The following is a 6,990-nucleotide window of genomic DNA, read 5'->3' as shown; positions in this document are numbered from 1 at the left end:
AGATGTAACAATAATACATAATTTAATTAATGAGTGAACACACAGTGCTCCAACACTTGTCTCATATTTTCAGTGTGGAAAGAGAGATGTAACAATAATACATCAGTTAATTAATGAGTGGTAACAGATACAGGGGAAACACCTTACCACTGCTCTCAGTGTGGAAAGAGAGCTGTAACTCATTAATTAACTGATGTATTTAACACATACAGTGCTCCAACACTTGTCTCTTTTCTTTTTTCACTGACTGTTTATTTGTTTATGTCACACGAAATCAAATTGTACAAAGTGAACTCAATGTTTGTTTTTTAACATGAATTGGACATAGTGAGTATATCTGTTTCAGTATAGAGTAGGTCAGTTGTAAATGCTTTTTAATTCAATTATAACCTTTTAGAACTCTGTCTGTGTATTTTCTCTGTGTGTTAATCAAGTGCTGTCTATTTACATGTGATATATTTCCTCTTGTGTTTGCATTGTGTATGTGTGTGTGAAAAAATAAACAAATGTACAGACTGAGAAAAACGTACGAATCTAATTCCAACAGTATTTATTCATAATGTACACATTAATATTGAGAGGGGTGTACTGCAAGGCAGGATCAATAAGGGATAGCCATCTAACTTTTTTTATATATAGTACCAGAAATAACTATGATTAATAACAATAACTACGATTTTTTTTGGGGGTTGAATTCAAAAATCTGAACTTAGATATGCGTTTTTCAGTACAAAATAATAAAAGGTATCTGGCTAACTCATCGATCCTGCTGTTGTTGTATAACACTCAGGTCTGCCTAGAGGAAAACAGTCCAGGTCTCCACCACCCTAGGAGAGACTAATACCCCCCCACACACACACCGTTTCAGTCGCACATGCTCCTTAATATCGTCCTGTGCGACCTGGAATTTCAATTCAGGAGCACCAGTGCGCCTATAAAGAAATATCACCCAGATAAATACTTTTTGTAATGATAAAGCTTCGCTGTGCTATTGTTTCCTGAGTACAGTTTCGTTTGCGTCGTGCTATCACCATTACTACAGCGAAAACTTCTCATTTCTAAACCAAACAGGATTTTTTTATTTATTCCTGTCAGGTATTGGGGGGCGCATTTTCTATTCATAAACCACGTCGATTGCTGTTCTAAAACTCCTCGCGGGCTGTTAACCCTTTTATTTTACATGTTGTTCAGTCATGTTTGTTACCTCATGAGCCAGGTAGATAACAACCTGTTAACGTTATTAATACATTCAAACATTTGGGGGCACAGAAAGACTGGAAACGGGAAAGCTTCTTCAGGAGATCATAGCAATGAATGACAGATCTCTTAGTCGTCACAAACGTTCTGAAAGAGACCGTGTTCTATGTTCCGCATCTCAATAGGAAATGGTGCTTTTACATCGTGTAAAAACCCAATATTACACAAATTACTTATTTGTCTCAATATTTTTGGTATTTCTAATAAAATAGTTTCTAGGGCACAGCATGTGCTTCAGAAGTAGCTAGACATCATATAAGCTACATCTCAATCGATAAAATAAAAAAATCTGTAAAACGTGCAGTTATATTGGCGTTATTAGTCCTGAACCCTATACTATGAATCAGGTTTGAGGAGTTAGCGAAGTATCTAGGTGGTTAACTCTGAGTTCAACTCGAGATAACCAGTCACACGAATGTGGCTCACCTTTAAGCCAGGTACATTTCTATTGTAAGGAATCCTTCAGAACTAACCTGGTCTGGGGCGGGCTAACTCAGGACTAACCTGGTCTGGGGCAGGCTAACTCAGAACTAACCTGGTCTGGGGCAGGCTAACTCTGGACTAACCTGGTCTGGGGCAGGCTAAATCTGGACTAACCTGGTCTGGGGCGGGCTAACTCAGGACTAACCTGGTCTGGGGCAGGCTAACTCAGAACTAACCTGGTCTGGGGTGGCCTGGTTTAGGTCTTATCTGTCGGAAAGATATCAGTTTGTCTCTGTGAATGGTTTGTCCTCTGACAAATCAACTGTACATTTCGGTGTTCCTCAAGGTTCTGTTTTAGGACCACTATTGTTTTCACTATATATTTTACCTCTTGGGGATGTTATTCGAAAACATAATGTAAACTTTCACTGCTATGCGGATGACACACAGCTGTACATTTCAATGAAACATGGTGAAGCCCCAAAATTGCCCTCGCTAGAAGCATGTGTTTCAGACATAAGGAAGTGGATGGCTGCAAACTTTCTACTATTAAACTCGGACAAAACAGAGATGCTTGTTCTAGGTCCCAAGAAACAAAGAGATCTTCTGTTGAATCTGACAATTAATCTTAATGGTTGTACAGTCGTCTCAAATAAAACTGTGAAGGACCTCGGCGTTACTCTGGACCCTGATCTCTCTTTTGAAGAACATATCAAGACCATTTCGAGGACAGCTTTTTTTTCCATCTACGTAACATTGCAAAAATCAGAAACTTTCTGTCCAAAAATGATGCAGAAAAATTAATCCATGCTTTTGTCACTTCTAGGTTAGACTACTGCAATGCTCTATTTTCCGGCTACCCGGATAAAGCACTAAATAAACTTCAGTTAGTGCTAAATACGGTTGCTAGAATCCTGACTAGAACCAAAAAATTTGATCATATTACTCCAGTGCTAGCCTCTCTACACTGGCTTCCTGTCAAAGCAAGGGCAGATTTCAAGGTTTTACTGCTAACCTACAAAGCATTACATGGGCTTGCTCCTACCTACCTCTCTGATTTGGTCCTGCCGTACATACCTACATGTACGCTACGGTCACAAGACGCAGGCCTCCTAATTGTCCCTAGAATTTCTAAGCAAACAGCTGGAGGCAGGGCTTTCTCCTATAGAGCTCCATTTTTATGGAACGGTCTGCCTACCCATGTCAGAGACGCAAACTCGGTCTCAACCTTTAAGTCTTTACTGAAGACTCATCTCTTCAGTGGGTCATATGATTGAGTGTAGTCTGGCCCAGGAGTGGGAAGGTGAACGGAAAGGCTCTGGAGCAACGAACCACCCTTGCTGTCTCTGCCTGGCCGGTTCCCCTCTTTCCACTGGGATTCTCTGCCTCTAACCCTGTTATGGGGGCTGAGTCACTGGCTTGCTGGGGCTCTCTCGTGCCGTCCCTGGGGGGGGGGGGGTGCGTCACCTGGGTGGGTTGATTCACTGTTGTGGTCGGCCTGTCTGGGTTCTCCCCCCCCCCCCTTTGGGTTGTACCGTGTTGGAGATCTTTGTGGGCTATACTCGGCCTTGTCTCAGGATGGTAAGTTGGTGGTTGAAGATTTCCCTCTAGTGGTGTGGGGGCTGTGCTTTGGCAAAGTGGGTGGGGTTATATCCTTCCTGTTTGGCCCTGTCCGGGGGTGTCCTCGGATGGGGCCACAGTGTCTCCTGACCCCTCCTGTCTCAGCCTCCAGTATTTATGCTGCAGTAGTTTGTGTCGGGGGGGCTAGGGTCAGTTTGTTTATCTGGAGTACTTCTCCTGTCCTATTCGGTGTCCTGTGTGAATCTAAGTGTGCGTTCTCTAATTCTCTCCTTCTCTCTTTCTTTCTCTCTCTCGGAGGACCTGAGCCCTAGGACCATGCCCCAGGACTACCTGACATGATGACTCCTTGCTGTCCCCAGTCCACCTGGCCATGCTGCTGCTCCAGTTTCAACTGGCCTGGGCCCTAGGACCATGTCCCAGGACTACCTGACATGAGGACTCCTTGCTGTCCCCAGTCCACCTGGCCATGCTCCTGCTCCAGTTTCAACTGTTCTGCCTTACTATTATTCAACCATGCTGGTCATTTATGAACATTTGAACATCTTGGCCACGTTCTGTTATAATATCCACCCGGCACAGCCAGAAGAGGACTGGCCACCCCACATATGCTCTCTCTAATTCTCTCTTTCTTTCTCTCTCTCGGAGGACCTGAGCCCTAGGACCGTGCCCCAGGACTACGTGACATGATGGCTCCTTGCTGTCCCCAGTCCACCTGACTGTGCTGCTGCTCCAGTTTCAACTGTTCTGCCTTATTATTATTTGACCATGCTGGTCATTTATGAACATTTGAACATCTTGGTCATGTTCTGTTATAATCTCTACCCGGCACAACCAGAAGAGGACTGGCCACCCCACATAGCCCGGTTCCTCTCTAGGTTTCTTCCTAGGTTTTGGCCTTTCTAGGGAGTTTTTCCTAGCCACCGTGCTTTTACACCTGCATTGTTTGCTGTTTGGGGTTTTAGGCTGGGTTTCTGTACAGCACTTTGAGATATCAGCTGATGTACTAAGGGCTATATAAATACATTTGATTTGATTTGATTTGATTTGCTAACTCAGGACTAACCTGGTCTGGGGCAGGCTATCTCAGGACTAACCTGGTCTGGGGCGGGCTAACTCAGGACTAACCTGGTCTGGGGCAGGCTAACTCAGGACTAACCTGGTCTGGGGCAGGCTAACTCAGGACTAACCTGGTCTGGGGCTGGCTAACTCAGGACTAACCTGGTCTGGGGCAGGCTAACTCAGGACTAACCTGGTCTGGGGCAGGCTAACTCAGGACTAACCTGGTCTGGGGCAGGCTAACTCAGGACTAACCTAGTCTGGGGCAGGCTAACTCGGGACTAACCTAGTCTGGGGCAGGCTAACTCGGGACTAACCTGGTCTGGGGCAGGCTAACTCGGGACTAACCTGGTCTGGGGCAGGCTAACTCGGGACTAACCTGGTCTGGGGCAGGCTAACTCAGGACTAACTCCACTTATCCTGAATCACGTGTCTGAGCTGCGAGTTGAGGGCCAATGAAAATAAGTCCCTCTCGCAAAGATTGCGTCATTGTCCCATTTAATTTGAGGAAGATTGATATAAATAATTAATACATCAAATTGTGTTCATTTTTTAAACATTAAAATACTGATCACATTACATGTTTTCACACACAGTAAAACTAGAGTATGAATAAATAACTATTTTATCGATAGGAGTGGTGAAAAAGGTGCTTGTGCATTGATAAAGCACACCAAAGATCACATTAATGACAAGTAATAATGTAATAAAATAGAGATGCCTACTTCACACCAGCCTGCTGAGTTTGCAAGATAACTATTCCTTCATTTGGATTTCAGCACAAATTAAATATGTGATTCTGCCCTGACAAACAGAGGTTGCAGTTTGGAAACTGCAGTAATTACAGTCCACGGTGTTATTTTGGATGCATTATTTGCTGCATACTGCAGTTATAATACACTCTTACTGCAATACCTTTTGGTAAGGGTGACTCCACCATGGATTGATGGGTCGGCATTGTCTGTCGGTGTTCCACTAGCCATGTGCGACATAGACACTTACAAGCCTGGCTAGAACAGGCTTGAATAAGCAGCGGGTGCACTATCACTTACACACTATAACAGGCTTTATCGGGAATCAAGGTAAGACCCCGATGCAGACTGTCGAAGTAACACTGTTTATCGTAACGACAGGGGCAGGCAAAGACAGGTCAAGGCAGGCAGGGGTCGATAATTCAGGGTAAGGCGAAGGTACAGGACGGCAGGGTCAGGGTCAGGCAGTGTTCAGTAATCAAGAGGTGGAGCAAAGGTACAGGACGGCAGGCAGAGAGGTCAGGTAGGAGGTCACAGGACGGCAGGCAGAGAGGTCAGGTAGGAGGTTACAGGACGGCAGGCAGAGAGGTCAGGTAGGAGGTTACAGGACGGCAGGCAGAGAGGTCAGGTAGGAGGTTACAGGACGGCAGGCAGAGAGGTCAGGTAGGAGGGTACAGGACGGCAGGCAGAGAGGTCAGGTAGGAGGTTACAGGATCAGGACAGGCAGAGAGGTCAGGTAGGAGGTTACAGGACGGCAGGCAGAGAGGTCAGGTAGGAGGTTACAGGATCAGGACAGGCAAAGGTCAAAAACCAGGAGGACGAGGAAAGAGGCTGGGAAACAACAAGAGGAACTGGCAACAAACAGACAGAGAACACAGGTATAAATACACAGGGGATAATTGAGAAGATGGGCGACACCTGGAGGGGGGTGGAGACAAGGACAGGTAAAACAGATCAGGGCGTGACAGGCTTGAGTAAGCAGCGAGTGCACTATCAATATCCACCATCATAATACGGATATAGCCTGAGCTAGAATGTGAAGCTAACTGAAGCTCGCGAGCTTTATACAGTAACCCTGAGTAGATCTAGCTTGCTTCATAGTAATACCCCTCAGATCCTGACAAAGGCTTAAGACGGTTTTGGGGGGTATTTAAGCTCTGAAGATCCATTCCCCAAGTTCATAAGTCGTTATCTTGAACCTGTTCGCAAAAAAAAGAAAAAACATAGCTAGGATCAGCTCGTCCAAAATGTACCAATACAAACTTGAAAACACTGATTATCATGACAATTTAGTCCACGGAGTGAAACTGCCGAACAGTAGGAAGCCTTCATTCCATATTGTCCATTTTCCTTTGACCTGTCCTGTTTTTGGTACGTAGTGTCATACATCAAAGCACATATTGATTTGACAGGTCGCTATTTAGGCCAATGGATCGGAGACATGTTGTATACATACATATACTGGCCGGCAACCACCCGGTTCCTCCACCCTGCACCTTAGAGGCTGCTGCCTTTCTATTTACATGGACATGTGTAACGGATGTGAAACGGCTAGCTTAGTTAGCGGTGTGCGCTAAATAGCGTTTCAATCGGTTACGTCACTTGCTCTGAGACCTTGAAGTAGTGGTTCCCCTTTTGCTCTGCAAGGGCCGTGGCTTTTGTGGAGCGATGGGTAACGATGCTTCGAGGGTGACTGTTGTCGATGTGTGCAGAAGGTCCCTGGTTCGCGCCCGGGTATTGGCGAGGGACGGTTTAAAATTATACTGTTACACATGGAATCACTGTTCACATTAATAATGTTAAATACAGGGCCTTCGGAAAGTATTCAGACCCTTTGACTCTTTCCACATGTTGTTACGTTACAGCCTTATTCAAAGATGTATTCAATTGTTTTTTCCCCCTCATCAATCTACACTCCATA

Source organism: Oncorhynchus gorbuscha, unplaced genomic scaffold (assembly GCF_021184085.1).
Source record: "Oncorhynchus gorbuscha isolate QuinsamMale2020 ecotype Even-year unplaced genomic scaffold, OgorEven_v1.0 Un_scaffold_1234, whole genome shotgun sequence".
NCBI lineage: Eukaryota > Metazoa > Chordata > Actinopteri > Salmoniformes > Salmonidae > Oncorhynchus > Oncorhynchus gorbuscha.
The sequence above is the reverse complement of the archived record's forward strand: the minus strand, read 5'-3'. Positions refer to the sequence as shown.